The sequence below is a fragment of the Gossypium hirsutum genome, chromosome D01 (assembly GCF_007990345.1).
Source record: "Gossypium hirsutum isolate 1008001.06 chromosome D01, Gossypium_hirsutum_v2.1, whole genome shotgun sequence".
NCBI lineage: Eukaryota > Viridiplantae > Streptophyta > Magnoliopsida > Malvales > Malvaceae > Gossypium > Gossypium hirsutum.
In genome coordinates, this window is record NC_053437.1 from 48,894,161 (window position 1) to 48,916,425 (window position 22,265).

Consider the following 22,265-nt stretch of genomic DNA (forward strand, 5'->3'; position numbering starts at 1 on the left):
CCAGGTAAGTTTGTGTAACTAAATTATGCATATTTATATGTTTGAATTAAATATTGTATATGTGAATTTGTGTAGTTGCTATTTATATGAAATTGATTACATATCCGATAAAGCCTGATAAATGTTAAGGCTGTGTTTGATAGGGGGAAAACCAATTCCGGAATTGGTTTTACACATTTTCCAGTGTTTGATAGCAGGAAAATATTTTCCTTTTGTAAAACCAATTCCAAGACACGGGAAAACCTATTACAAAATTGGGGAAAATGTCTTACACCCTTCATTTCGGTAAGACATTTTCCATTTTCTCTTCAGCCTTCTAAAACCTTCATTCCTTCATTTCCTTCCCTTTCCAAACCCCCACAAGATCTGTCGACTGATTTTCCCCCACAATACGTTCTCTCCGACCACCATTTCCGTCAGATCTGTGGGAAATTTCAGGTAAGACATGCTGGGTTTGTATTTTCTGTTTCTGTGGGAAATTTTCTGTTTCAATGTCGAAAATGGTTTTATTTGGTTTTTTGAACTGCATGTGTAGTTAAACTGTTATTGGTTGTTTTTGTTGGATTGTTTGTGCTACATTGTTGGTTTTGACCTGTTCTTGTTTGCTTTGTGCTCCTACACGACATGATTATACACTCCTTTCCTTCTTCTTTCGGTTCGGTTTGCTTTATGCGCTGAACTGACCTTTCCTTACTGGTGTCCGGAAGGTGAGCTTCGAAAGAAAGATTGGAATTGAGATTGTATTTCGGGACAAAAGTTGCTGCTAGCGGCTGAAGCCCTAGCTTTTAGTAAGGTTATACCCGCTTTTGGAGGTGCGGTAGAGAAGCTACTCTTAGCTACAGGCTAGCAAGGGACATCGGTTTAAGCTCTCTCAATGGGTAGCTCATTTCATTGGCTACCTAGCTCATATGGAATAGGTCTCTGACTTGATCCTGTCTGCAGTCGTGGATCACCCAAATCACCCAAATCATTGTATAGGTGTGAATAATTCAATAAAGAAAGAATCCAATCTTGCTCTCACATACACTGGTATATATGCGAATCCTGCTACTCCAACTTTCGTTGTTATAGGAGATAGCTTCGGTTTTCTTTCTCTCTACTCTTTCTTTTCACTCCAGATCTATGGGATAGCTCGGATCATTGCTTTAGATCAAGTGCAGGCTCGTGGTTTGCCTGTTCGCTAATCTATAGCAGGGGGATGAACAATTTAGGAAAAAGACTTCCAAAGAGGTTCCTTCTCTCTATTAGCTTTAAGCATTGCATAATCTTTCTCCAACACCTGGGTCTTCCAACGAGCACGTCGGTTTTAGAACCAAATAGCCACTTGCCTTGGCTGTAACCCCAATTCTTCAGCTAACTTCACTTTTCTCTCTGGTTCTAACTTGTTTCCCACATCGAAATTCTTCTCTAAAGCCTTAACTTGATGCATAGATAAACGCCTTTTCTTCTCTGTTGCTTGACCACCTTCTTCTATGCTGTCTTCTTCATCTAAACCATCTAACATAGCCTGGAATTCCTTGCTGTAAATTTGGTGCTTCTTTGAACTCTTCTCCTCTGCATAATCAACTGAATTAAACACATCGAATTTGGGTTAAAGAAACATGAAATAAAGGTGGGAATTAAAGAAAAATAAATGAATAAAGGTTGTTTTTGAAAAACTAAATTATAAATTATATATTAGAGTTTCAGTTTTTATGTATTTTTCCTCCATTGGGTTAGTATGTTTTGACACTAAAATCAGTTTGAATTATATGTAGATACTGCTTACGGCTTTTGGATATTTTATATAATAATTGCCTTTAAAAATAAGTTAATTCTTTTTAAAGAAACTAATCATAAATTATGAATATGTATTTTTCTTTTTACTTCCATTCACACGAGCGAAGTTCACATGTTTTTAGCTCATAATTCTACAGAATATTGTTAATATGGTAATGAGAGCTGTTGAGGATGATTATTGTTAATATTATATCAGGAATTATGGATGAAATGTTGGAGTTTTTAATTAATACCGATATAAATTTAATTATTATAGAAGTGAAAAGATAAAAACATGTGATGTTGTCTTTAATTTATACAAGTTGGATGTAATTGTGTTAAAATAAACTGTTGAAGATGACCCAATTTTTGTATGTTTATTGATTTGGATTTTGATTATGTTTATTGATGATGGCAAGACTGATGTTGTCTTAGCTTCTATTTTTTGTTGCTCCTAACGGTTCTAATTTCTTTGTATGCTTGACCTCCAGCTGCATAGTTCTTGCTGTCCTAGCCTCTACCTCAGCATTCGTACTCGTGTTGGTGGCCTTGGTCGATATTTTCATAAGAGGTTTGTGGTGTGCTTGATTTATGAGAAGCCTTCTAATATGCATTTGTGGTTGTTATAATTCGGTTCAAGTGAATTAAATGGTTGTTGGATGTGTTTGGGTATGGTTTATTATTGATTTACATTTTTTCTGTAATTTGTTGGGAAATGGCAGTGATGAGCTGTTATATTTATGATAAGACTGATATTTTTGTTAATTATGTCCGAAATTTTAACTGTATATATAGCAATTGTAGCAGTGTACTTAAACATTATTTATTTTTTATAAAAAGTAATCAATTTATAATTTAAAAAATTATAAAAAATAGAAATAAAAAAAATTTATAACATTGTCAAATTTTTTTGTTTATATTGAAATAAAAAAAGAAAACACACTTGATAGCAATTGAAGTATTTAAAACTCTTTTATATTTTAAAAAAAAGATGCATCAACATTTATAGCTTTTGAGCAATAAATTTTAAGTCATGGTAACTTTATAAAATCATGATCAATATATTTTAAGTCATGGTAACTTTATAAAAACATATTATTAACTATGATCAATATATAACAAATACATGAAAGATATTTTAAGTCATGGTAACTTTAATACATGATCAATATATTTAAAACTCTTTAAATACATGAAACATATTATAATTTAAAACTCTTTATAAATACATGATCAATATATGTATGTATTGGTAACTTAATAATATATAACAAACTCTTGCACCAATTGAAGTATTGTATTAACTATGATCAATATTTAAGTGCTACTTTAAAAAATTTATTATTGGGCAATTATAATTAGCTTGATATGTATGTATGCACTTTTTTAGTCATGGTAACTTTATGTGATCTTATGAAAATCTTGCATATTTTGTAGTAGTGATCATATATTTGTGTGGCATTATTTTGTGTAGATGGACCGTAATCAAAATCAAATGGCAATTGCCGGAGTTGTGGCTTCAGTTTTAGCGTTTGGGGCTCTTTGGATTAAAAAATTAGAAACTAGGAAGGAAATTGCTTCTCGCCCTCGTGTGAATCGAGATTATGAAAGAGAAAACTATATTAATAGTATTTTATATAGTGGTGACCAGCATTGCATTGATATAATAAGGATGAGACCGATCGCCTTTTTTAATTTATGTGATATTCTTAGTACGAATAATTTGTTACAATCGTCTAAATCTGTCGATATTAGGGAGCAAGTAGTTATATTTTTACATATAATTGGTCACAATGTAAGGTTTCGAGTGATTGGATCTAGATATTATAGATCAATTCAGACAGTTCACCATTACTTTAGGGTTGTATTGAGAGCTATTTTGAAATTATATAGACTAGTTATTAGATTACCTGATGAGTCAACTCCTAGTGAAATTAGAAACAACCCAAGGTTTTATCCTTATTTTAAAGATTGTATTGGAGCATTAGATGGAACTCATATTCGTGCATCCATTCCACTTAGCAGGCAAGGAAGATTTCGTAGCCGTAAAGGGGGGATGACACAAAATGTATTGGCTGCCATTACATTTGATTTGAAATTTGCGTATGTTCTAGCTGGTTGGGAAGGTAGTGCACATGATTCTCGTATCTTTAAGTGATGCACTTTCACGCCCAAGAGGATTAAGAATTCCAGAAGGTAATATTTATCACAAATAGTTCCAGTAAGCTCATGGTTTATCAGTATTAATTACGTATTGTAAAATTGTAGGTAAATATTATCTTGCTGATGCTGGATATGGCATCCGAATTGGATGTATTACCCCATATCGTGGTGTCCGATATCATTTAAAAGAGTTTGATGCTGAAGGGCCTGAAAATGCAAAGGAACTCTTTAATCTTCGACATTCATCATTACGGATCACTGTTGAACGTGTTTTTGGGATTTTGAAGAAACGGTTTCGTGTATTAGATGCTGAACCATTTTGGAATTTTCAAACTCAAGTAGATATAGTTCTGGCTTGTTGTATCATTCATAATCATATAATGGGAGTTGATCCTAGTGATTTACTTAATCAAGGATTATACGAGGAGTCTGAGTTTGATTCGATAATACAAACTCTCACGGAGCGAGAAGAAAGACAAGAAGCAAGAGAATGGTCTGCTAAGAGAGATGAGATTGCAGAAACTATGTGGACTGATTACATGGCTAGAAATATTAGGTAGATTTAGGGCTTAGGGTTATTATTTCTATGTTATGTCTGTTTTAGACTGATGTTGTTTTTTTTTTGTAAATGTTGGTTGAATAATAACATTGTCAAATTTTAGATTGTTGGATTTTGATATATGTCTTGAATTGGTTAGATATTGATTATGTTTTAACATTGTTGGATATTGAATTGATTATTATGTTTTAAGCTTGTTGGAGATTGAAATTATTGACAATAACAATTATTTTATGTAGAATGGGTAAGGGCAACAAAGAAGGGACCTCCAAGCAATTCAGGTGGACAAAACTGATGGAACATGTTTTCCTTGAAATTCTAGCAGAGGAGGTTCGAAAAGGAAATAAGCCTTCTAATACTTTCAAATCAGTTTCTATTAATCGAGTTGCCGACGCCATTTCTTCTAGATTCCAAGTCCAATGTGATACGAAGCATGTGGAAAATCATTTGAGGACAGTAAAAAACCAGTGGCAGATTATATGCAAAATTTGAGGTGAAAGTGGTTTTGGATGGGATGATAACATGAAAATGATCACATGTGATAGAGCGACATACGATGAAACAGTGATGGTAATATATGTATATATATGTTAAGTATATTTCAATTGTTTTTTACTTGTTATTCTAATTGTGTATAATATCCAACAGGCACACAAGAAGTATGAACCTTTTTTGAATAAAAGCATTGATCATTATGATGAAATGGCTGTAGTTGTTGGCAAAGATATGGCAACAGGGAGTTTTGCCAGAACATTTGCTGACATAGATTTGGATGATGGTAATGAAGATTCAATGCCTGTAGACTACGACAATGAAGAGGCTGAAGAGATAAGAACAAATGTATCTTCATCTGGCACATCCAAACGTAAAAGAAAAAGTGGTCAAGAAAGTCTCGTTGATGAACAAATTAAATTTGTGGGTGAGCAACTTGGCGAAATTGCTAATGCTTTGAAACAATTTAATGCCGACAATACAGCACAGCTTTACGAACAAGTGATGTCGATGGAGGAAGAAGGATTTGATGATGACTTCTTGTGTTCTGTGTGTGATTATCTAGGGATTCATGAATCAGAGGCCAAAATGTTTTAGTTAAAAGTAAGAAGCATAGAAAAATTTGGCTTCAAAAATTTTCTCAACGTTGAAGATATTGATACTTTTATGTGGTGTAATATTATGCACTTCGACAATGTTGTTACTATGTGATGTACTACTAATTATGTATTTGGATAATATTATTTCTAGTACTCATTATGGTTTCGAAGCAATTTATAATTATTCAATATTCTTACTAGTACTCATTGTGGATAATATTTTTTCAATTTATAACGATCAATATTGTAGCTTATTATTGAGTATTATTATAAAAAAATCATTGCAATATATGTAAAAACAATTTAAAATATAAAAATTTATTAATATATATTAATATATGTAAAAAACAACTTTTCTGGAAAATATTTTCAGGAAATCTGTCAAACAGCAGAAAATATTTTACACAGATTCAATCAAACACCAGAAAATATTTTCCAGTAAGTCATTTTACAGAAAAGTAAAACATTTTCCAGAAATCATTTTACGGAAAACATTTTACAGCCAATCAAACAGACCCTAAGTCTCGTTTGAATAAATGAAATTCGATGGATACAAGATTCTTGAATTGGTTGTGGTCCTGCATATGTTGCGGACACACCATAGCTCTCAAGAGCATCCCGTTATTACCTCTCATGAGCATCCCGATATATGACCCTTTTGAGCTTCCCGTTATATGGTTATTGCGAGCTCCCCGTTAATAGCTCTTCGGAGCATCCCGATCGGTTGTGATCCTGCATGTGTTGTGGACACACCGCAGCTCTTATGAGCGTCCTGTTATATGGCTCTTCGTGATTTTTCCAATTAAAGACTTTTTGCGAGCTTCTTGATTAATGGCTCTCCGGAGCTTCTCGATATGACTCGCTTGAACTTTCCGATATTTGGCTATCTGGAGCTTCCGATTAATGGCTCTTCAGAGCTACCCGTTATTGGCTCGTATGAGTTTCTTGATTCTGGATCTTTTGAGCTTCCCGTTATATAGCCCGTATTGGCTTCCCGTTATATGGCTCGAGAGAGGACTTCCCGATTATGTGCTTTAATGAGCACTCCCAAATATGAATTGACGGATTACAGATTCATTCACTTCATGTGTATTACTGTGTATCCATCGACATTTCAAATGGTTCAACGGACAAAGTTCTAATATAAGTTAAGATGAATTTTGAATGAGATACTACCTGTATACATTTGGAATACATGGAAATGATATTTATTTGATATATTGAAACATGACATTAAAAATACAGGTATATAAAGCTTGCCTAATAATTATGTATATTCATAATTATGAACTGTTACCGGAATAAATATACACGAAATTCATGAAAATGATGGTAACTGAAATATTGATATAATGAAATGAATGATATTTGTTTATAAAGAAACGACAAGAGAATGATATGTATCATGACATGTAAATATGTGACTATCTTTGATATGTTGATACAAGGAAATTATGTATGTTGAGACGAGTAATAAACTCAAGTGTGACATGTCGAGAAAATAAGTTTATCAATGTTGAATTTATATGTAATATGTGCAAGTACGCTAACTAGTGTTGTTTCTTGATGCTCAAGCAAGTGCAAAGCTATTGGTTGAATGGTAATATGTTTATTTATATGATGCATTGAATTGGTAAGTATTTAAGTGAAAATATGCTAGTGCTCATGAAAGAGTGGTAAGGTTTAAATTATGCAATTTCTTACGAAATGACTTATCATATGATCAATTCAAAAAAGGCTTTGGTTAAATGCACTAGCTTGATACCATGGTTGAATGATATGTTTATGACTTGTGTGTTATGCATATGGAATAAGTGTGGAAAGTAAAGAAATGCAAATGAAAATAAAGAAATTTGGAAGAGTTAAAGTTATATAAAATACTACTAAGCTTGGGATAATATGTATAAGTGATGCTGTGGATTTATTCACCTTGTGAGTTGATGAATATAACTTCATGAGTATTGTGGTATCAATATTAGATTATTCTTGATATGTATAGATTTCATATTTGAAATGAATTAATATGATTAAAGATTACACAAGCTTACTAAGCATTCATTGCTTACATATTTGTTTTTATTTACTCTACAGATTATCGAAAGCTCGAACAGGTTGAAAGCTTGTCGGAGTTATATCACACTATCCATTGGTTCTATCGGTAATTTTGGATGATTTGATTCTGGTTATAATGACATGTATAAGTTAATTTGGCCAATGTTGGCTTATTCATGTTTTGTTGTATCTAGCCATAGGGATGGCTGGTGATGAACATGTTTTGATGTGCATATGAGAGGCTATATCATGTTAGATGTGAGTGTTTGGTATAGTTCAATGATGATAATCTTATAGGTATGTTAATACTTAGTACAAGTATACATATATGTGAATTTGATCAATTTGATAAGTTTGAATATTAGAGTATTTATGATGATCATATATGTATAAAACTTGGTTTTAGCTTGATTTGAATGCTATGATATAGGTTGTTGATGTGTAAAAGTGTTGAGTTAGGTTGATAACAAATGGGGTGAGAAATCTGGCTTGGAAATGGCCTAATGTCGTCCACACGGGCAGAGGCACAGGCATGTGTCTCAACCGTGTGTGACAAACGGCCAGGTGACACGGCCCTGTGTCTCTTGTATCTATTAAATTGACCAAAATATAATGTTCACACGGCCTAGCACGTGGGCGTGTGGCTTATCCGTGTGACCCTTGTACCTATTTATTGCAAGTCAGTATGCTTACACGGCCCAGCACACGGGCGTGTGGCTTGGCCGTGTGACCAAAGTCAGAGAGCACCCTAATATGGACATGGGCTGGGACACTACCGTGTGTCCCTATTTCGAATGCCTGCATGGCCTGAGACATGGGCGTGTCTCTTGACTGTGTGAGACTCACGGCCTGACCACACGGGCGTGTGTCCCCTGCACCTTGGAAAAATTTTGATGTTTTCCAAAAAATTCTCTAAGTACCCGGTTTAGTCTCGACCTATTTCTAATGTGTATTTTGGGCCTCGAGGACTCATATAAGGGACTTTATGATTGACTTCTAATATGAATACTATATGATGTGAAATATCTATTTACTTGATTTGTAAATTTCGGTAATGCTCCGTAACTCTTTTCTGACGACGGATACGGGTTAAGGGTGTTACATTTACTTTATTTGATTCTAGCTTTAGGGTTTTTTTTGAAATTTTCTTATTCTATTACGCAGTCATTTTTTGTTTCTTATGTTAATAGGTATGAAAAAATTTTCCTTTCATTTCTCCATAAAACTTACTTCCTTAGAGTCGAGTTTTTTTTTGGCTACTTAGAGTCTTAGGTTAGCTTTGTTAGAAAGTGATCTCACATATATTTTTAATATTATCAAGTTTGATTACTCTTTAAAAGTTACGAGAGAAAATCTTAACATCTTTTCTTTGCCTCTTAGAGTTATTTATTTTATTGGGAGTGCTAACAGTGTGATTTAGTTTTCTTTGATAAGCTTTTCTTGTTTGAATGTTTTTTATTTCAGCCTTTAATAATGGTATGCAAATGTAGTAAGGAATAGAAACATGATACATCCTCGATTACCATGGAAAATAACTTGCAACAATGTTCGAAAAACTTTAGAAAAATTTGATTGAGGTGAAAGGGGGTTTAGGAAATAAGTTTGACACATTGTAGGCTTGTATCCTTCATAATGAGATAGTTTAACAAACTTTCAACCAAACTTTGTCTTGATTGGATGTTAATGGTGATGATGATGAACAACCTCTTCCCTCTTATTATAAAATCGACAATCATAATGATGATTGTGAGTTGTGACAGTCTTCTAGACATATTAAACGTAGCTTACGTACTCATGGTGCAACTTCCACATTGTAACAATCCAAAGTTCAATGGTATCAAAAATGCGATTTTGGAACCTCATTTCCATAAACTAAGTTCGTAAATATAAAATAAAAATATATATGGAGTTGTTATAAAAATATATTGAAATTCATCTAAGTAGTTTAGCCGAAAAAATAGTTAATTAAAACTCATGAACTAAATTATAAAAGTCCAATCGCCATTGAACTTTAATTAACCAAAGACTTAAGGACCTAATTAGTAATTAGCTAAAGCCAAATGTTCAAAATGGCAACTAAACCATTTTCTAATAAGAAATAGTGGATGTTGATGGAAACTTCACTATGTATGATTAAAAGGTTAATTATGTTAAGTAAATTATAATTTAATTAATTAGACAATGTTAATTAACTACTAATTAGCCTATATATAATAATTTTAGTGGAATGAAGGAGAAGATCATCATCATCTTCGTCTTTCTTTAGTTGTTCCACCATAGAAAGAAAATGAGAAAACCCTTTTGAGGTTTAACTATTCGGCCATGTCCAAATTCATATGTAATTTAGTTATTTTCATGTAATTTTTATATATTTATGATTATGGGAGCTTGAATTAGCTAGCCCATGTATCAATTTATCCAATTGTTGAGTTTTTAGAAAGTTACCATTATTGAGAAATTGATGAATTAGGATTAAAATTAATAGATTTTAAGCTTAGATTATGAAAATGATTAAATTGTAAAGTTAATTTAGTTAGTTTGTTAACTTTGTTACATTAGGAACCAAATTGAATAAATGTAAAATTGTCATGAGATTTTGATAGAAAATGAAAATATAAGGTCCCTAATGAAAGAATATGAAATTAGATTTTAATCTGAAGCTAGAAATCAAAAGATACGGTTGTCCCGAGTTTAAGGACTAAATTGAATAAAATGTAAAATATGTGTGGCTTTGTAATTGGATGTGGATTGAATGAAACTAGTAATGCCCCGAAATTTCTTTAAGGAGGAGAAAGTTGTCACGCCCCAAAATATAGGGGGTTAATTGAAATGGATAAACAAGAAATGTATTAGGCTTAATGGCTAAGTGTTAAAGAGTCCTCCCTAGATATCCCAATTGAGCTTCGTTCCTCCCATATCTTTTCCTTTTATTTTCGGCAATTTAGGTAAAAGTCACACTCGAAATATATACAATCAGGAATTAAGAATAAATAAGAAAGGGCGATAGGCCTAATTGTTATGAGTTAGTTCCCTATCCTAGAGGTCCTAGGTTAGAGCCACTCATTCCTCAAGTGCATTCCTTTTATTTTCGGCCAAAATTTTGGGGTATTTACCTTTGTTCCCCCTAGGGTTTCAAACCCTAACTATTTAACCATTCTTTTCCCATTTGGATTAGGTTTGCCTCTTTTCAAATCCTAGTAAAATCTCTCTTCATCTTTTTATTTTCTTTTCTTTATATCATATTTTCATCCTAATTGTTGATAATTACTTTGGTTTTCCAAATCAAATCATTCCTCGTTCAATCATTTTTCTATCGATTTTGTGATAGTCGTCAATAGCATCTCTGACTTTGCCAAAAAAAGGGTAAGTACATCTCTTTTTCGATGATTAGATCTCGAATTTTCGTAACATTATTATCTAACGATAATCTTTCATTTTATTAATAAATCTTTTATGGTTCTTGCCAAATATTTTGACTATCTTGCCAAAATCTTGAAACCAACCATTAATTCGTGTATAAATGTCGTTTGAATGACCGAATTTAGGTGAATCAGACCAAAATCAAGAGTGAGGAACATCAACGGGCCCGTGGTAAAATGTGTCTTTTCCAAGTGAATCGGTGATGATTGTGTGTAAGTTTAAGGCCGCACGGACATGTGGACCATACGACCACTACATGGCCATGTGCAACTATAAAATTTGGGGTCTTCGTTTTCCACATGGCATCAGGTTGTTACACGGCCTGGCCACACGACCATGTGACCCGCCGTGTGACCCCTGTTTTATAGTTTTGCCCAAAATTTTATGATATGTTCAGTTTAGTCCTTGTATATTCCTTAAATTGTTTTTAGAGTTTTTTATTCGCTCAATTAAGTCCTTGATATGGTGTTTATTTTGGAATCTGTGATTTAATGACTAAAGTGCTATTGTTATATCGTAAGATATGTGAATATTACATGTCTACGGTCAATGTCATACTAAGAAACGGTTAATGTTAATATTGTTACAGCCTTACTGAGTACATGTTAAGCATGTCTACTACTAGTGTTGAATTGAATACATGTTAAGCATGTCTAATGTTTTTGCATTGTTCTGTTACAAAACATGTCATATTGCATCACATGGGGTGGGAAGATATGTACGAAGGAAGAGTGGCCTTTTAATAATCTACAACCTAGTGGTGGCTTGTCCACAAACCTAGTGGCAGTTTATTTGCAAATATGTGGTTCATCCACAACCCAGTGACAGTTTATCTGTAGATGTTTTATCTAAAAATACTGGTGGTTTACCCACAATTTTACAAAAAAAAGTGGCAACATATCTACAAATCAGTGGTGGTTTATCCACAACCTGATGTGTATGGATGAATGAGTTTTGGGGAACTCATAGTGTGGTGTGTAACGGAGTTGGGTAGGATCTTTTCTGATAAACTGAAACTGCATTATCATTCATAAGCATGTTGGAACGATGGAATTGTGCAAGTGCAAGTGTACACAATCGCAACAAGTAATAAAGTGACAAGTAAATGTCGAGTTATCGTACCCACAGGGACTGTGAATAGAATTATTTATAAATGCAATTAAAAACACTTTGGTAAAGAAAAATATTTTTATTTGAGGAGGTGATTAAAAACTAGGATTTTAACTAAGTAAAATAAATAAAAGTTCCAATACACGATTTCAAAAGATGATTTTAATCAAGATGACATAATTGTGCTAGATTAATTACATTTCATAACTTAGAATTATTAAATTCATTTTTATGTTGTTACGAATAAATTCACGGTAACTCGGTAATTTGCTAACTTATGAACATACTTACCTACCAAAATCCATTTATCTCTTGACTATATCTCTATGTCAATTCAACCGATTAAACAAATTTTAATAAGCAAATGTGTTAATACACATACATACTTAAGAAATTAAAATAATCTCTTGTACATATCTCTATGCCAATTCAAACAATTAATTCAATCTCATAAGCACATAAAAGATTATGTGAGGTAACAATGTATTTCTACCTTGAAACAATTTAATCACAATAATCTTACAAGTTATGCAAGGCTAATATATCGTTGGATACCGTTGCTAATTTAACCCTCAGCTACCTTAGATGATTAAACATGCATTGGTTAAGTATCGTGTCAATTAATTACAATTTCAATCCGTTTAAATAATTAATTCATTAGTTACCTTACAATTGTAATGCAAGAATAACTTAGTCATGGTTTTACTTAATCAAACATCTTACCGAGGTCTATAACAACACAAACACAATTTTAATAAATTAAGTAGACAAAATGCAATCAATCTAACACAAATTAAATTTAAGCCATATTAATTAAATTAAACAGATCGACATCACAAATATTCACAGACATGTTCATCATAACAACAACAAAATTAGAAGGATAGGGAACAAGAATCAAATCCGGTGTATCTTCGAGGCTTGACTAATTTTCTCCGCTCCTCTTTCTCCGCTAGTTCTTGTTGAACCGAGGCTTCCACAAACACTTGAATGCTGCTCCAAATGGTGGATGAATGGCTCTTTTTCAAGAGGTGAAATCGATAAAGGAATAGGGAAGAAAATAAAGAACAATGAAGAGAGAAAAGTGAGAGAGAAGTGAAGAATGAATGGTTTTAAGATGTGTTTGAAGTGAGCAGCAAAGGGGGGTATTTATAGGTTGAGATGGCTGCTAAAATTAGCAAAAATTAGCAGCCATAGAGTCCCCCCATGGCCAGCCACACATGTGGCAAGTTTGAAAAGCTATTTTAAGGTAGGGGCAAATTTAGAAAGGCATAAATAATGGAGTGGTTTGAATGTAATTTGAAGGAGTCTTCAAGGGCTATTTTGCAAGCCAAATAATCAGCCAAACAAGCTGGTTGGGTCAGCATGTGGGACGGTTTTTGGCTGCACAGTGCTCGGTTGGATCGGTTTTCTCGATTCAGCTCAACTGGGCCCCTTTTCATAATTAATTAACAATAATTTATTTAACCCAAATTAAATTGGATTAAATTTAAAATTAATTATATTATGAATTAATACACATAATTTGGACCGTCTTAAGCTGAAAAATTAGTTCGCCTTGGTGCTTCAAAATTGCTTCTCGGTTTTGTGCTTCTAGTAGTATCTATCGTGTCGTTTTTCACCCTTTATGCAAATCTATCGAAAATAATCAAAATTAATTATAAAATTAATTAAAATTCATCATGTTAATAATTTAAGTACAAAATAATTATTTTATAATAATTATATATTTTTCGATAAGAATTTTACCAAAACGGCATGAATTTGAGTTAAAAAGGGCATGAAAAAGTGCGTATATTTTCGTGTTTCCATATGTGCATACCAATTGTGAATTCTGAAATATTAGTGAAGTGTTGATTTGGAAAACCGATACTGTGATTTGTCATACGGTTGCGATTATTCTAAGAATTGTTATTTTGTATGCTTTGTCTATTGTTTTACATCAATTTTCTTGTGATTGGATTCATATTGAGCTTCTTAAGCTCACCCCCATTTAGTTTTCATCTTTACAGATAACCTACCAAGTTAGGATGATCATAGCATCCGAAGGGCTCAGCTCGGATAGTTTTTTTATTTAAAAGTATTTAGACTTTATATTATAATTTCAGTTATTTGGAACTGTATTAATTTATTTGAACTATGACATGAGACTTTAGTTTTGAGTTTATTTAGCATGCATGACATTTAATTTGATCTTAGGATATTGAAATATAGATTTTGAATTAATTATGCATAAAATTCTAGTTTTTCTTCATTAAAATTATTTTAAGTATCACTTTTCCGCTACAATTTCATGTAAATGAGATTTTGAAAAGTAAAGAAATTGTAAATTAACTTTTGCTAAGTAAACTTTAAAATCTATCATTTTTTGAAAATTATATCTTTTAGGAAAAAAAAGATAACACACTAAGTTTTCTTCAAAAATAAAGCAAATGTTTTAAAACAACTGTTTTATAAACTCAGTCAGTTCTACTAGGACATTTCAATGGCCAATGTAATCTTCCAAATTCGGCTGAGTCAAGTTTAGGGGGTTACAAAACCTACCACCAAGGGCTCTTGAGAAGTTTGGAGAAAAGTATGGAGCAATCCACCCATTGTAGGTTGGTATGGAATGGTGATGGGGGATTTGAAGTGAGTCATCAAGACAACCAACACACTATTGACTTGTAGTTGATGACATGCGCATGCAGAGAATGGAAGTTAATTAGAATCTATTATCGCCACTTAATATGTGCTATGTACCATGACTCTAGAGACCCTCGAGAATAAATCTCAGAATACTAAACTAATAAGAAAGACATAGCAAGTTACAACCATGTTTCGCAACCAATTAGGGGAAAATGTTTTGGATGCAGAGGCATGATCCAATTCAACCCCCAAAGGTTAAAGTCATGCTTGGAAGGCCAAGAAAGAAGAAAAGAAAGGGCAAAGATGAACAAATTAAGCATAAATTTGGCAAGTTCAGCTGATCTAGAGTAAAAATGAAATGTACTTTTTGTAAATGTGTTGGCCACAATAAGAAACGTTGTCCAGAGAGGCCCAACATCAACACTACCAACACACAAATAGTCATCTAAAAAATAACTCTTTTGTGCCACCCCTGATTTATATGTTTGACCAAGAATCTGCTTTGATATTCTATTCAGGATAGAAATGGAAGTAGTGGATTATCAAGAAATCCAGTAAGGGCATCAAGGAATGTAAGCAGGGAAGATAACCAGAAAGAACTATCTAGAGCCAATTTAAAAGTATATTGTTTTTACATATGCTAATGTGAACTTTCTTCTTTCCAACTTATTCGAAATCTGGCTTATGATATTGTTAACTTATGTTAGTTATGTATCAATTGTCCAACAACTAAAAGCATGACATTTAATGTCATTGAGCAAGGAGATTCAACTGCTCTTACTTCCACCTTACAACAAAGCCAAAAGAACGTTTGGCATTGGATTATATACCAAGATAAACAGTGGCGAACACATATTGAATGTGAGATCTTCTTATTACTTGACTTGTGATTGTAACCAACCAGTTTTTTGAGTTGGGCAATACAATTATTATATGTTAATGCAGTATGGGGTCTCAAGTGAAAGAGTGGTCAGATTGAAAGGGAAGCAAGCTGTGACTAGAAGACAACTTCAGCAAGAAACTTCTAATGCACGCAAGAAGGGTAAGGCTAGGCCTCCGAAAAGTTGGTTCCCAGGAACACAATCAAGCCAAACAAATACCATTTATGAAACTTTTTTGGGTTGAAGGCATTTTTTATAAGGCTTTTTTTTAAAGATAGGTTCGGTATTGGGAATTTCCATGGTAAGAGTTGTATATTCTCGGATTATAATAGTATTTCTTTTGGGATTATACCTTTATACAATGCCTTTTTTGAACTCAAAATAAGTTTCTTATCTTATTTTCCAACATATTGTCTTCCTATATTTGTTAATTCAGATTTCCACTAAGGATTATATGATTACATCAGAAAATTTACAAAAATCACAATAACATACAATTCATAGAAATTACAAACATCAATACTTATTTTCACTAATCCACCATTAATCGATTCACTCCCACATAACCAACATCACCACTAAAGCCATTGTAGTTATCAACCCACAAAAATACAAACTTTTTTACTCCTACAATAATGGGCATTCTTCATTGCTAAAACCATTTGTTTCTCCATTGATTTCATCTCTAACTTTACTTGCAAAACTAAAGATTCTTCCTCACCTCTATCATTCTCTTTTTTCAACTCCTCCATCATGCCATTTAAAAAACGCACAATCTCCAACCTTATAATTCTGACAATTGAAAAACCTCCTCTCGATATTTGGTCGTTTTCATGTTGTCCACACTGGGCATTTGACATCACAATAATAGTGTACAATTTCTCTCTCGTACGATGAAACATGATGACATTGTCATCTTCCCAAACCCTAAAAAATAAAATGAAGAGATTGGGTTGGTTTAGCAGTATACTAGTTGAAATTGTTATAATAAAAGAAAAAAGAGTTCGTGAGACAACAACCATACATTAAATCAACAACGTAAAAGAAAAAAAACTCTTCTATATTTCAAAGATGATAGCTTGCTGGGGAAGAAGAAAATGGAGGCATACGTTTTCTTTAGATGTTATTTTAGGGTTTTATTTAAGGATTTTGGGTTAATAAAAGTAATTAATCAAGTCACTTATTTTTTAATAATTTTGGTATAATTTTTCCTTTAAAATAAAAGAAAATGTCATGCCATTAGTCGATGTGATATTTTTTATTTAAAAAAATATATATAATTGCCTCTTGTTAAGTGACATGTCTATAGGATTTAACGGTAATCATGGTCAATGACGAAAACCGTTAATTAAAGTTTTTAAGTTTAAAAGCTTAATTGAATGTATTGATTTTCCTTTTACAAAAGTTGGAGGACTTTTCTACTCATTTAGCCATTTATTAAATATTATTTCCACTTGTACTTTATCTATAAAAAATTGTACCTAAATAGAAAATGTTAAGAATGGAACCTTAAAGAAACTTTTATTATATATAAAGAAGATTGTAAATTCGTAATATTTTATTTTTGAAAAATATGATTATAAAGTTCTAAAATTAATTAAAAAATACTTTCTAATTATATTATAAAAAGTTTAATTGGAACAATGGAAGACAAATTATGTCTTACTCTATGTTTGGCATTACTTTAATCTATTTGTAAATAAATATTAAAACGGTTTAATTTATATTGTAACTTTAAATATAAATATTGTTAAGATATTTCATATATTATGTAAATATTAAAATTATAAATTGTTTAATAATTAAAATAAATTACAAAAACAATACATATCTATTTTTAATTAATTATGTTGGATATTACAAAATCATAAACTGTATTTGCCATATTATATTTGTAATTATTTCTGTATATATGATTCACAAAATATCATTTTTGTCAAATAGAGATTGAAGAAAAAATATTTCATTAATCATAATTATTTTCATTTTTGGCACAAATTTTATTTTCCGGTTGGAATTATAAAAGCTGGTTATAAATTTATTTTTATTTATATGCCTTTAAAATTTTAAAAGTAATAAACAAAATAGGTTTTTTTACTCCTATAATATAAAATTAAAAATATATATCTAAAATAGTATTTCACCACCATTAATTACCCTTTTTCAGACACATGTCAATAATCTATTAAAAAATTGAATTTTTGATGGTCGAGGCTGGTTGGTAGGCAACACCGAATTTAAATATATATCTCGTGAATTTGGGGTTTGGTCCATGATTCCCCAATGTGAAAAAAAGAGAATACACATCATAGAAGAGAGGGGGAGGACAATGTAAAAAGAAAGAAAAAGAGATTAGGAGAATAAATAAGAGAAGAGACGGAGAAGGTAAAAGAAAAAAGAAAAAAATAAAAGACATTAGGAGAGAGGATAGAAGAGAAAGAAAGGAGAACGAAAAAAAAGTGAATTAGAGAAGAGAAAGGAGAAGTTTTTTTAAAAAAGAGGCTTGTGTTAGGGTTTTGAGGTATAAAAAAAATCAAAGAAGGTTTTGTTTAGGGTTTAAATAAAAAAGGATTAGAGAGTTTTGTTTAGAGTTTAAACCAAAAATAGGGTTAAAAAATCAAAAGAGGATTTTGTTTAGGGGGTTAGTGTTGGGTTAGCCGAAAATCAAAGTTTATCATAAGCTTGGTCTAAAATTCTTGAAAAATTCGCTTTTTATGATTACATTGGCAATAATCCGACAAAAGGAGGATTATTCAGAGCGAGTTCAATAGACAATGGGGATGGAATAACCGTTGGGTGGTTAGGGCACCCTATCTTTAGAGATAAAGACAGATGTGAACTTTTTGTACGTCGTATGACTACTTTTTTTGAAATATTTCCGGTTGTTTTGGTAGACAGAGACGGAATTGTTAGAGCAGATGTCCCTTTTAGAAGGGCAGAATCAAAGTATAGTGTCGAACAAGTAGGTGTAACTGTTGAGTTCTATGGTGGCGAACTCAATGGAATGAGTTATAGTGATCCTGTTACTGTGAAAAAATATGCTAGACGTGCTCAATTGGGTGAAAATTTTGAATTAGTTTAAACAGAAAAGATAAAAGAGGTATTCTTTTAGTATTTATAAATTATTTGTTTAGTTTAGTGTTTATTGTGATTTATAGGTTATAAATGTTATTTTTTCCTTTTGATTTATTTCAGAAATGTTTTTGATTTATTCAGATTCTAATTTTTTTTATAATAAAAGAAGGTTATATGAAAGAAAGTGTGCAGATATGTTTGTGTTTTATTTTTGATTGGCATATTGTTTTTTGGTTTATTATTAGATGAAAATAACAACATATAATCCCATTATGTTTATTTTGTTTTGATAGTATCTGTTATTTTAACATAATTCTTTTATGTAGATAAAAAATAAGACTATTGAGTTGAAAATTATGAAATATTTTTATTTTGTTATTCACTGAACTAATATTAATAAGTTTATTATATAATGCAATAGTATGACAAAAAATTTGATGTGAACAAAATTGTTTAACATATATTGGTGTCGCCTCTGGCGTACCGTCAACCAGTGCTGCCTGTCAAGAAGACACCTCCTTTCTTGATCTAAACCTGTGTATAAACCGGTATTGTAGCTCGTACATAATACACATTTCGACGCCGTCTATCGACAAGTCATCACCATTTTAACGGTTTTCTTATCAGTGTTAAAATAGAATGATGGCACCACTCTAAACATACCATAAATGGTGGTGGGGGTACCATTTTAGATATTTTTAATTTATTTTATATTATATGGGTAAAAAAGACGTAACAAAATATTCATACACTATTGCTTTGCCAAACACGTGACTGACCCTATGCAAAACGGTGGGCTGAAACTAAAGTGGATTTGGAAAATATTAAATCAAAAACCATAAAACAAGGAAGAAAGCTGATTAGACAGATAAATTGTACTTTTAAGATTTATTTATTTTTTAAATAATAAAATTATATGTTTTTACCTCTTTCAAAAATTAATTTCAAACCCATTTGATTTTAATGTACAATTTTGCATGGTAAGTGTGAAGGGCTGCTTTATCCTCCTATTCAAAATTATGCATACCCAAATCATCATTCACGGAGACTTTGGGCTAGTTTGGCAATACTTTTAAAAAGTATTTTTGAAAAGTTTAATTTAAAATTTGAATGTTTAGCATTACTGTCAAAAAGTACTTTTGAGAAATAAAATATCTATTTTAGACATGTTATTATAAGGTAACAAATATACATTTAAATAATATTTAAATTAGTTAATATTATTATATTTTAGTAAGAATATAAAAAAATTATTATAACTTGTTGTTAATATTTTAATATATGAAATATAAATTTTAAATGTTTTTAAGCAATAAATATTAATTATTTATAAAATTTAATTAGAACATATAAACTATATTTTAAATATTTAAATATAACCATTAAATATTTTTAATTAGTATTTTAAAAAATATTTTTTTATTTTTAATTAATAATTTTAACACATTTGTAATTAAGCACCAAGAAAAAAAAAGAAAGTACTATGTTATTAAAGATGTGAAAAAGTAATTAAGCACCAAAAGTACTTTTGAAAGAAAAAAACTAAAATTTTTAGTTTCTCATTTTCAGAAGTACACTTATGGAAAGTTAAAAATTTCAGCCAAATACAGCTTGTTCTACATAGCTTTTTTTTCAAAAATACTTTTAGAGTCATAAGTATTTTTTTCAGCAATAAAGAACTGACCCTTCAACAAATTAATCATCATTTTTAATAACACCAATTCATCAATCCTACGCCTTATGCTTTTAACAAAATACTGCAAACCAACACATTAATACAAATAATTTTATTTATATACAATATTAATTTTTAATTGTTCAATAAATTTGTCCTTCCATATTTATAAAATTTATCAATTTAGTTCTAACTCTAAAAATTAATTTTAATTTTAAAAAATAATAAATTTGACCATCAACATTTACAAAAATTTTCAATTTAGACTTAACTCTAAAAATTAAAAAATATTTAAAAAAATCATTTTTAGTCTTTTATAACCCATCGGCTAGTCTCCTTTATAACCCATCGGCTAACCCATGTGAGATATTAAAATAAAAAAAAAGAATACTCTCCTTCATGTCACTTACAAAAGAACTCTAAAAAATTGAGATAAAACACCAAAAAAAAAAAAGACCCAAAAGAAAATAAATGTAATAAAAACATTATTTGTTAGGGTAATAATGTAGTCAATTATTCCTGATAGGTTCCAAATTAATTAATTTGATCCAGTGTGAAGCCTAAACTATAGTAAAAAAAATTGCTACAAGTGACTTGAAAAAGAACACTCTTCACGTGGGTTTGTCGATAGGTTATAAAGGGTTAAAAATAATTTTTAATTTTTAGAGTTAGGACTAAATAGATAGATTTTATAAATATTAAGGGCCAAAATTATTGATTTTTTTATAATTAGAACTAAAATGAAAAATTTTGTAAACATTGAAGGCTAAATTTATTTATTTTATATTTAGGATCCAATTAATAAAAATATGTAAATACTAAAAGATTAATTTTATTATTAGACCAATAAAAAATTAATTTAATTTAAAATGATTAAAATATTTAATTTCGAGAAGATTAATGATGAAGAAAGCTGCCTTGTATCATGTGCATGCTATAATAATTAGGTTTGCTTTATAGATTCTGCTATACAAAGGTAATTTAATCGAAAATTAAGGTAATTAAAATTTTAATTTTTAGTGCAGGGGATACAATTTCAAAGAGACCGTACGGCATCGTTTGCACGCAATAGCATTAGCTGTGGTGTTTCTGTAGCTAGCTAGCTAGCCAGCCTAGCCCATATTATTACCATCACCTCCGAACCCGTCTGATCTAGTAAGCCTATGATTAGCTTAGATACTACTTATTTTATATAGTTAAAATTCAAAAATTATAAATTATTTTAAGTTTGTATTTTTTATGTAAAATTTAGCTACAATGTTAATAATATTTAATTTTTTATTAGATTTGACACTCTAATTTTTTTAAAATACTTATTTAATAATTATGTGTAAAAAAATATTATAATAGATTTGAATTAATAAAAAAATTTAACGATGTATTTAGACTAATATATGACATTATAAACCTTGTCACATTAACCATTCATTCTGATCACATTTCATTTTGCAGCCCATTGTAAACTAAACAGAATATTTAGGATATACAGAATAAATGCCTAATCGCACCGAGGTGTGTTATCAGAACAAAACAACACTGTAGTGCTTAACAGAACAGAGGGTGCGTTAATTCTCTTTAATGGCATGTCATTTATATCCTAATAGTTCTCATCTTGTCTACATGGGCTTGAACCGAGAGTGTGGTCACACCCTATTTTTAAATAAATGTTGTAGGAGTTATGTCAAGTAAATTGATCTAGTTTAGTGATTAGGTGTCTGATTGTGTGCTTGAGGTCCTGTGTTCAATTCCCTTCCCTTAGGATTTTCTTAATTAATTTTGGTTCCATATCCGATTTGTTCGTAAGGCTTGTTGGCTCAGTGGTAAGGTTTTTACTTACCCTTTGGTCCCAAGTT

The 22,265-nt window shown here is 31.0% G+C and overlaps 1 long non-coding RNA gene across 1 annotated transcript; it reads left to right on the forward strand.

The window, feature by feature from the left end:
- The first annotated feature begins 350 nt into the window (after positions 1 to 350).
- Positions 351 to 4,909, forward strand: LOC107921466 (uncharacterized). Its single transcript, XR_005909485.1, has 3 exons — positions 351 to 438; positions 2,258 to 2,329; positions 4,720 to 4,909. It is a non-coding gene; the product is annotated as an uncharacterized lncRNA (long non-coding RNA).
- Positions 4,910 to 22,265: the final 17,356 nt, after the last annotated feature.